Below are 11,786 nucleotides of genomic sequence, written 5' to 3'. Positions count from 1 at the left end.
CGTCTACGAAAACACAAGTGATGGTATCTTCATAAGAACACTAATGTTTTCTACCGTAACATCCCTCATGGATCCAACGGTTCATTTGAGCGGAACCGTTTCAGTAGGAGGTTCAATGAAATCAAGAGTAACATCGTGATTTTCTACATTGTTGTCCATTTGTAACCATCTGATGGTACCGGTTCCTATCCAAATATAGTGTGTAGACTCCATTTAGAACGCTCATCAGCATGGTAAACGAGTTTATCACAACAAAGGTGTACCAAAAAGAGTACCTTTTGTCACTTTCCATGAAAGTAACGTGCTGACATAACTCATCAGCCAAGTTTAAGTCCTTGAATTGTTCCCAATTTTCATCATCAGTAAACAACCCCATCCTAACAAGTGTGCAAGGTTGAGAACCTGAGTTATACATGAAGAGACTACACCTAGTTGCAAACATGCTTTAACTTATAGTAAGCAAACTCTAAGTAGAGCAATAAATGCTTACTGATTGAATCGCTTGGTGCTAACGTACGCACTTTGCATATCCTTCAACACCATATTACACTTTATAATCTGTCTATCCCCTTGGATAACTGATAGTACTGAGATGTGTTCCCTCACACTTTGTAATCTACCTATCCCCTTGGATAACTGGCAGTACTGAGGTGTGTGTCCCCCACGGTTTACAGAGAATCGTCCTAGACGACTGGTAAATGGGGAATCACAATAGCGTATAACATTGTTTGAGGAGTCAACAATGTCCGAAACAACCATCGTGGTTAACTTGAAAAATCCACAAACACCCAAACCGAGCCATGACCTCTTTTGGTGATTAGTAGACCCAAAAAGAATCTCATAGAGATAGTGCACATAGAGTGCAAAAATGCTTCATAAGCAACAACTTGAGGAATATGCATGCCGTTCCAAATGAGCCTTTGCTAAACACTAGGGCCCATAACACCTAGTGTGCATGCATCTAGCAAAAACCAGATCCGAACATGTATATCCATGGTGATCCTTGCCAATACTTATGGAAAATGTGATGCACCTAGCACACATTAATAAGGAATGTAAATAGTTCTGAAAAGAAAGTAAATACTTTCAGTTGCAATCTCTTGCAAGCCTTGCTGAAATGTCTGAATCACAATAGAAGGTGAAACATTGATCACTTCTTGGTACAGACAATGAAACTTTTTCATTAACAACTTATAGCCTTGCTATATGTATAAACAACTATATGTAATGTTGTTTAGCAATACTTGTAGCTGAACAAGTCATTCTACGTATCCGACAATTTTTGGCCATTGAAATTGCTCCTGATACGTCGTGCTAAAAAATGGTCGACAAAAATAGATTTGACCAGCACGTAGGCACTTTGTCGTGACACATATTTGAAATAGGGGCGCCAGTGTCAGTCCCAGAGACTCATATTCTCCACATGTGGAATATGTCTCAACTAAGGATGTCTGAAAAAAGAACATCCGTCAAGTACAAGATGTACTTGTGTGTGAAGGTAACTCTAAACACTCTGCGACAAGAGTGAGAGGACCCTCATTCATTGCTCCACACTGGCTAAACCGAACTCCCTAAGTCCCTAGACCATGTTGTATCCCATGTGACAACATGTGCCAAATTGAATCCTACAAGTGGATTCATAACAGCATAATGTACTTTGGACACTACGGCCCAAAATACTTGTTTCGACATGCCCTTGGCATGGCCCTGGGGATTGAACTGAAAGTTCAGTTACCAGTATTCAAATGCATAGGAGTACATCTCCCCCTTGTGAACAAACCAAACAACATTGCACTAGAAACCATGGGTGGTGCCTTCGCAATCCAAACCCGTTGGATAGAATCTATGTAGTCAAACCCCTTGGTAAGACCCTTTGTAGAAACTGCTCCACTAGTAGATAACGTTAACCAACCTAGTTAGCCGTGTACAAAATGAGGAGAATCAACTTGAAAAGTTGAATTTTTCCGCTACCGCGTGGTAGATTGCAAAATTCTTTCCTTGAAAGGATAACGGAAATAGATCAAACTATGATCATCAATGCGTATGGGGTGATTTAGTAAGCACCTGCTGGGTCGTACCCCAAAACTATGATGCCATAGACACTCGTAGTGCTATAGAGGGAGCAAGAAAGCCACACAAGTGAGATGCCTAGCTTGTATCAATAGCCATGTTGTATCAACTGTTTGCTGCGTCTAGACTCCATGGTATAGATCAGGTGATGTAAGTGCAAGAGTATCAAAAACTCAACTTGAGCGTCACACTAGAAACATATAGCACAAAAATGACACCCTAATCCTCCAAAATGACAAGACTCTTGCTCATCCATTAAAGTCGATGTATTTGATGTGTACTCCACTGGGCAGATCTGTTTGATCATAAGAACAATCACCCAAGGAATGCCAATAGTTGGGTCCTACCGAAAATCTGACAATGACTCTTAGCCAGCCTATGTGTGGCTCCTAGCTCGTACGACAATTAGTGTTCAATCGATAAACTGATGAAAACTAATGTGAATGGCAGCTTGGCCAATTTCTAGCTGAGAGTTAGAGCACCTTGGCTCATGTTGACTCCCAAACAAAACATGTATCAAAAGCTTCTTGGAAGATTTTCATTATTCCCTTAAAGAGAGAGAAAGAGAACAAGAGCATGCTGGGCTGAGAAACTTTCTTAAGGTTTTAGAGTGTGTACCCAAGCTGTGTGCTCTTACGCATCGTATGCCTAAATTGCAGCTTATCATATAAGCATTCCACAGTTTTCCGATATGACTCTCTCATCGAGAGAGGTAACCGAAGAATAGAAAACTCATTGCAACCCACCTACCATGCAGGGGACGTGATTGTATGAGGACAACTTAGCCTTGGCACTTTGCCCATAAAATAAGTCCTAGATTTAGGTTCCTTTTAGTGTTTTTGTGTGTTGATAGCAACCAACAATCATATTAAACAATCTATCCTTAATCTGTCCTTGATAGAGTTGCGAGTGTGATAGCGGAAGCGTAATGCATGAAGTGGTAGAATTGAATCCACCTCTCTAGCATGCCTTGCATGCAGAATTGTAAGCCCTTGTGGAGAGTGATGGCCTCAACCATGAGAACCAAAACTATAAGTGCTATGCACCGTTTAGACTAGTAGGAATTTTGTGAGCTGATATTCCCTATTTGCCAGTTTCCCGAAGCCGTGCTTCATATAAAATTTCCAAAGCAGTTTTCTTTGCACAATGATAGTAATTGCCAAGTAAACTGTAAACAAGGAAAAACAAGAAAAACTTAAACTTGGCTAACCTGGTCGTTGCTGCCGCAACCAGTCGTCAGGAAATTTGGGAGGAAAAAATCATCCCAAAATGGCTCATAGTATGCTCATAGCATATGCCATATGTGGCCAGCCTCAATGCAAGATGTATAAATTGAAGCTTTGCTCCATAGAACTATGTCTGGCCTTATTGCCAACAAATGCTATTGACGACAGATGTCATAACAAAGAGGCTCGACCGTGTCGATCATGCACAAAAAATCGACCTTGTCTACTTGTAGATCTGCTGGAAAAACAAAATTATACGTGCAATAAAAAAATACCAACCGCATACCTCATGAAGTACACCTGCCGATGAAATGGCTGTCGTAAGAATCGAATGAGTTGGAATCAAGGTTCATAGCTGTTTGATTTCGTGCTGCCAAGGGCCTTGCCCAATTTTCAAGCAATTTCAAAGCTTGTGAGAAACTTCAATGCTCTAGTGGTGTTACACAAACCATACTCATGAGCATCTTTGACGAGCCTTGCTCCCGTATAATCCCATCGAATTGCTGACGAGTTGTGCTTCAAGTCAAGGCGATAGAGACTCAAGCCATGCGTGAGTCTAATCGCTATGTCAAAAATGTATGCCAATAAATGCATACATTCAACAAATACTTATCATTTGCATCATGTGTTTAATGCATACCATGTTGCATTGATTCTTGCCTGTATTGGTATGCCACAACATGATATTTATCTGTGACAAGTATACATGGAAACTAGCTCCCCTTCTATCATAAGGAAAAGTCTCAATTCTTGCTTTTAGCAACAGAAAAAATGAAGATAGAACATTAATCTCCAGGTCATGGTACTTACCGGCCATCGAAGACGTCTATATCAAAATCCTCCATTAGACATGAAGCGATGGGCGTGAAAATCATATCTTCACCTTGTTGGTGATGGCGGGTAACCGGAAGCCTTGCGTCCCTTGATACCATTGGTAGATTGAATCCAATAGATCGACAGCCTTTCGCATGTCGATGGCATGCCGTGCATGCTATACCAAGATCCTTGACGAAAAGCGTTCGACCTGTCCTTGATAGGCCTGGCATGCCCTTCCGTCGCCATGAAATGTCAATCCTTGTTGTTTGTGAACCACACAATTCCAAGGCTTCAGCTTCTTTTGTATCTGCAATGCAAAACCTGAAAATCCGGTTTGCCGAGGCTACGAAACCCCAAGGGCTTTGCATCGATGCGTGTCTGCAAGTAGCCAAAAAAATAGAGGTATGTGCCGTGGGCTAAGGCTCTTATGGCTAGGGTGCCCAATTTGGGGCGCCCGATTGTAGACCTCAAATAAACAAGAGAATTAAAAAAAATAATAAGTAGCAATGGCTTCCTCAGCAGCGTGCACGAAGCAGGCGGGGTGCATGGACGTCCGCGGATGGCGCTCCAACGTGCATGGTGCAGGAACGGATGTTGTTCCTGACTGCAGCGCAATCAACCCAAGCCAAACCTTGCTCGATTTGGTGTTGTTCGCGGTTCTGCCCGCCTGTGTGCAGGGGATACTTCACACAGATCTTCCCTCCTTTGAGCCACCATACATCTAAGGGTTGGCTCCTGCGACTCTGCCCTGCCTTCGGCCAAAATGGCCAGTCCCATGTTTGCATCTCCTCGGTTCAAGCTCGTCCTGCTTAGGGTGCTTGCCCACAGCCTCACAGCTCCTCCCTTGCAAGAGGGCTTGCCCACGACCCGAGAGAGAGAGAGAGAGAGAGAGAGAGAGAGAGAGAGAGAGAGAGAGAGAGAGAGAGAGAGAGAGAGAGAGAGAGAGAGAGAGAGAGAGAGAGAGAGAGAGAGAGAGAGAGAGAGCAAGACCATGCATGCAACCGTTCTCCCCCTCCTCCATGTCTCCTCTTCCCTGAGCTCTGATACCAGTGAAAGGACAAGGGGACTGGAACATGCTAATCTCCACCCAGCCATGCCCTATATAGGCCCTTGGCCTGCTAAATATAGGAACCCCCTTGACTGCATGTCCATCCTGGCCCTTGGCCGTGACTGGTCCTACCCTTGTCCTGACACTTCGAGTAGCTCATAGTCAATATAAATTCTGTCAACTACCTTTGCTTGTGCTTTAGATAGCCATAATGCCGCTTGAATGCTAGCAATCATCAGGTAATGCCCACGAAAGGTCAGAGGATGGAAACCTCAAAGATGATTTGTTGTTGCTTGTGGAAAATTTCCCCAACTCTAAATGATTTAGTACCTTTTGTGGGACCCCCCCCCCCCCCCCCCCCCTTTTTATACTAGCTCTGATACCAATGCTATACTAGCATAACGCTCCTACATGTATGAGAGACTCGGGTGTCTAGTTCATTACCCAGCCATGAGAAGAATGAGGTTTGCCCTTATTCTCGGACCCTTTATGGTGTGACCTACTTATCCACATTGGTCCGAGCACCCAAGCACTACAGTTAGGTAGTCCCCCCTAAACCCTGACTTCCCACCTACTCTATGGCCAGAAGGCGGCCGACCAAAATGCAGCCATTACAGGCTACATGACATGCCAGATCAAAGTCATATGAAAATTGAGGAGGAGGAGCTGGCTAATAAAGATAACTCATTGAAACTAACTAGCTATAGAGAGCAAAAAAGCGATAAGTTTTGCATGCTACTCGAAAGAAGCTTGGAGAGGTAGCTCTAGAGCAAGGCAAGTTTCAAGGAATTCTCCATTGATACAAGCCTTAGTTCTAGCTGATAATGGCTATATGGTTCTCTAGAAGGACATGAGACTAGACTTAAGGAACAAAATAGAAAGATGGAAGAACTATCTGGATTTAGACTTGGAAGTAAGAAAACTACATACATGGAAGGGCTAGTTGACATCACACAACCTCTTCTTGAGAGCAATCCCAAAGTCTATATTGCAATAAAAGTCAGGGGCACCATCTTTGCAATATACACTTTGGGATCTTTAACTAAGGGCTAGTTGACATCACACAACCTCTTATTGAGAGAAATCCCAAAGTGTATATTGCAATAAAATTCAAGGACACCATCTTTACAATATACAATTTGGGATCCTTAACTTTTATTGAGCCCACTTAGAATAAAAGAGTCTGGGGTTTACTTGGTCCTCTTAACTTGCCATGAGATTATGGACATGATCATTAAAAAAAAAAAAAAAAGAGTACACCCCATACATGCAAGAATGGTGTTCAACTTTTTCTATTTTTTAAATACTTGTAGAGGTAGAAAAGGTGAGGTTATTCACATATACAATACAAAATTCCATTTCTAGCATGGTGTTCAAAAGAAAGAGACATGAAATTTGATTAAGATGCTTCACATAGATTGAGGACGAGAATTGGCTCAAATCTATCCAGCCAATTTTTCAATGAGGGCATCAAGAGTTATCTCAATAGTGGTCACACACCACAACAAAAATGGAGTTGTGAAATGCCATAAGCGCATTTCAGTAGAGATGGCATGCTGCGTACCCAAAGCCAAACAAATGTCATATTCTTTTGGGCAGAGCAAAATAAATACATCAATGTATATACTCAAAAGGAGCTACAAAAATGAGTTAAAGGGTATGACACCTCAAGAAGATTACTTGGGTTAGATAACTTCAGTTTTGCATTCTAGAACTTTTGTGGGTTTATGTGGTGTTTGAGAAAGGACCACACTTTATGGTAAAAATGGCTACATCAATATCTCATCAAACAAAGAAATAACTCACCATGTGCCAACTCAAAGTCATATAAAAATTGAGGAAGAGTTGGATGATGAAGATAGATCATTGATACTAACTAGCATGTTGCACCACCACAGGAGAAGCCACCACCACCAACGTGGGTTCAACATGAATGCAATCATCTTGTTGATACTCTTGAGGTAGCATCACATGGTTTGCAAATATCAAGGAGAATAGAGAAGCATAGAAGGACCTTGAAACACATTTTCAACATGGCTCTAATGGTTGTGATCATGGGCTCTATAAAACAGCCAACATCTTCAAAGGAAGCAATGGCTGATCAAAAGTGGAAAGAAGCAATGTAGTCTACCACATCATTACATAGTACAACACAAAGAAAAAGGCCTTTGGCACAAAGTGGATCACGAAATCCAAATACAAGGATGATGGTGTGCTAGAACAATACAAAGAAAGGTCATTAGCACAAGAATTTTCACAATTGGAAGATTTTGATCGTAGTGAAACCTTTGCTCCAACAACTCATATGATCAATATTCACTTAGTGCTTGCATTTGTTGTGACTAAACAATGGCCTATTTTCAAATGGATGTGAAATCAACTTTTCTAAATGGACATCTCAAGGAGTAGGCATATGTAGGTGTGAGTTATCCCATTAAAAAATATTAAATTTGGTAGGTTTTAAAAGATTTTTATAGTCTAAAGCATGAACCAAGAGCATGGTATGGAAGTATGAACATTTTTTTCAAAAAGCTTGGCTTTAGAAGAAGTTCTTTTGATGATAAATTGTATGTGCTAAGGAAGAATGAGATATATGTCATTGTTATCTTGTATGTAGATGACTTGATTCTCACAGATGATCATAAATAAAACTTTGGTGAGACTCATAAGAGTTTTTGAGCTGAGAGTGAGATACGATAGATTTGAGGCAATACACTACTAAAGTATGGAAAATTTCAAACGACATCTTCATTTCTCAAAAAATAATGCAAGAGAAATCCTACATGCATTCATTTTGTGGTTAGAGTGTTATAAGGTACATCAAAGGTACTTTGGGGGTCACATTATTTTACATGGGCGGCATGGAATTGATATTGTATGTGGTTATTGTGACTCAGATTGGGTTGGTATTGTGATTCTAAGAACTCTGTGTCTGGTTATGTAGTATTTTCTTGGATCAACAAGAAGCAACTAACAATGGAAATTTCTTCAATATAACCAAAGTACAAAGTTGTAGCTTGTGCAGCAGTTTGGCTCAAGAGGATGCTTACATATTTTGGCGCACATATTTGGGTGTTCCAATGAAGATGACAACAACACTTCATTGTGAAAAACCAGAGTTGCAATGTTAAAAGAAAACCCTCTTTTAAATGCATGCACAATGCACACAGATATTCAATATCATTATGTTAGAGAGCTTATTGAGGATAACATTATTGAGCTTATTGAGGATGACATTGTTGGCAATGATTATTTCCTTAGTGAAGGAAATTGTGCAGATATCCTCAGCAAAATTAATGGGAAGGACCGATTACTTTGACATCTTTATCAACTTGGAGATGGCCCTCAACCAACCTAATTCTGGACATTGGGGGGGCGGGGCGTGTTAGTATATACTCAATGCTCACCTCTTAGTATGTATGTCACTTGGTGTATGTTGCACATTTATGAGGCCACAATTATAAGGAGAAACCTTTAGTGCGCACACCTTTGGTGGAACTGGCTTAATTGTTGAAGTGGTCATTATTGTGATCATGATGGTAGTGAACTAATTCACGTGCCCAAATTTTTAGGGAATATTCTCTTTGACACTATATCACATGTAAACTCTATATTAGTGAATGATCAATCAATGTTGGCCAGTGGCCAAGGAATGGGTGAAGGTGGTCATGGTTGGTGGCTGTGGGCGTCAATGTCACCCAAACTTCCCATGATGCATACACTAGCTTACAACCCTTGCCTAACATTTCATCAAGTTGGTAAGAGTTTTGATTCTCTCCATTGTCTATGTTGTAGTGTTTCTCTACCTTCATTTACTGCACGATCCTACTTAATTGCTATTTAATCTTATAGTTTGACCACGCTCTCTGGATGATGCTACACCAATCGATTATTGTCTTCCCTACAAGCTCATTGGAAATCCACACAACTATTCTTAAAGTGGTGTTATTTTGAAGGGCATGGAGCTATCAAAGATTTACTTATACAAATTATGTCTAGAGAGAGGCTAATGAATTACATCAAGGATGCAACTCTGTTTAATCAAAACTCTCCTTGTAAAGGTACTAGTAATAAGTTGGAAAGTTTTATGTAAAAGGCAGTATTGCCTAGTGATGAACTTTTATGATACTAGAGGACACAAGAGGGGAAGAGTAGACCGTCCGCTTAGAGGTAGGCAAAATAGAGGTTCCACGTACTAGACAACCCCACATCATCACTCATGCGACTTATAAAAATTATGTATAGAGAGGGGCTAATGAATTACATCAAGCATGCAATTGCATCTAATTAAAATTCTCCTCAAAAAGTTCCTAGCAATGAGCTGGAAAGTTTTTGTGTAAAAAGGAACTAATGCCTAGTGATGAACTTTATGATACTAGATGACATAAGAGGGTAAGAGTAGACCGGCTTAGAGGTAGGAGAAATAGAGGTTCCACATACTAGACAACCCCACATCATCACTCATGGTACTTACAACTTCTCCACCTGAATCAACTAGCAACTAATCAAATGGAGGGCACCCTCCTTATAGCTCTAATGTCCCCATAGTAGAACCCAACATACATAAAACCCTAATTGTACTAGTAGTAATGCAAAGAGAGTTTTTTCTTATATGAAGGATTATTAATGTGATTGACCTTTGAATATGACTAGGTTTTATTCAAGTAATGGGTATATCCTATCATATGACTCAGATATAGTCCATAACATTGAACTTAGGAAGGCACTAAAAAAAGGACTTAATCATGTCCCATCCAGGCCTTTGAACCAAACTGAAGTGAGTGAAGAGTCATGAAAATTAGTTAGTAGCATGGCCAATGAACAATAGGTGATTATACCCAAAAGAATTGATGAAGAAATTCTTCGTCAATTTTTGTAAGATACACCTATCCAAAAAGAAATTCTTTGTCAAGTTTTGTAAGATACACCTATCCAAAAAGAAACCTAAAAAGAGGAATTCCCGAGGTTAGAGGATAGTTGTACACAACTAAAACAAAATTTGTACATTACTTGCCTCCAAAAGGCTGCTAAAATAACCACATCTTCACATGTAAACCTTTCATAATACAAGAAATCATGCACAAGTATAACAAAAAGAAGGTGATGCTCAAGCCACTTGATCCAAATCCAACATGGGAAATGGTATATAAGTGTGACTCAATTGTTCTACTTTGACGGACTCTACAAGATGTTAGTAGACATTTTGGTTTAGAGAAAAGTCTCAAAATACACTTGTAATTTGTGGAAATTTCCAAAATATCCCTCAAACTTTAAAAATTCCAAATGTACCCTTATATTTGGCAAAAAAATTCCAAATTTCTATGCAATTTTGCCAAAATTCCCAAAATACTCCTAATTAACCTTGCAAACATCTCTAAAAACAACTTTTTTTGATAGAAAGGTTGGTTCTTCTCAACAGAAGATGATAGAACTAGGATTTTAGAGATGAAATTGTTCATCATTTTTTAACATAGATGCCTCTATTTGTGAGCTCATTGGTGATTTTTTTTTGTCTAAGATGCTAAAAGATAGATCTCCATTTTCATAAACATTAGACTATGCAAAAATTGGGGCAAATCCATCCCAAAATGATACAAGGGTATATTGGGAAATTTTGAAATTTGAGGGGTATTTTGGGAATTTCATCTTGGCAATATTTCTTGGATGGTCACCGTGTTTTATCCATAGGTAATGTCCAAATTGTGATATTGCTTGTATGCAATTAGGGAATAGATGGACTCATAAAATGGCATATTTATCTAAAAAACATGCAAAGTATTTACCCTTAAAAAGTGAGCACTTAACCTTCACATATTTCACATCCAATGATAGATTCTTGATCATGAACTTGTCCTCTTCAAGTCTCCATCCAATCTCCAGGCGTCAATCACCAATTAAGAGACACAATTAGTTAACCACTAATATAGGACAAAAATCAATTACCATTGTACAACTTCATCTATTCTCTAAAATTATACAAGCAATCTTAGGTGTTGACCACTACCCTAGACAAAACACAATGACCATCTAGGCACTATTGCCAAGATCACGAAGGGAGTACGGAAAATTTCTTAACAAATTCTCCCTTTAATAATGGAGACAAATATGATGCCTTTACCTTAGAGCTTGAGTGGTGATAAAATTATAAATTAAGAGTTTAATTGCTCATGGTAATGCTTTTCCCCTTTTAGAATAGGTGCATGAAACTTAGACCCATAAAACCTATGGATTGGGTTGTAATATTTTGGCAATAAAAGAGCTCTAAAGAAGTTTGAGGCTTTTTAGTTACACCATATTCCTAGAAAGGAGAACCAACATGCTAATGCATTAGCTAGTGAACACATACACGACCTCCTAATGGGGGCGATTGCCATCTAAAGCCCTTGTTTCAAGGGAACGATTGCATGTATGTTGGTGTGTTTATTCTTTTGAAATAGGAGAATGTACAAGATATTGATTAAGAATCAATGGTAATTGTTGGGCGAGCATTAACAACATGCATTGCACTTCCATTGGTGTATATACATATATTTCTTGTACCTAAGGGCTCCGTAGTGAGTTCCAATTTGTATACATGATGACCAGATGAGCCTAGATACCTGTAGCATGTTTATGCACCTTTTGGC

Source organism: Adiantum capillus-veneris, chromosome 8 (genome assembly GCF_014529385.1).
Source record: "Adiantum capillus-veneris isolate H3 chromosome 8, ASM1452938v2, whole genome shotgun sequence".
NCBI classification, from domain to species: domain Eukaryota; kingdom Viridiplantae; phylum Streptophyta; class Polypodiopsida; order Polypodiales; family Pteridaceae; genus Adiantum; species Adiantum capillus-veneris.
The sequence above is the reverse complement of the archived record's forward strand: the minus strand, read 5'-3'. Positions refer to the sequence as shown.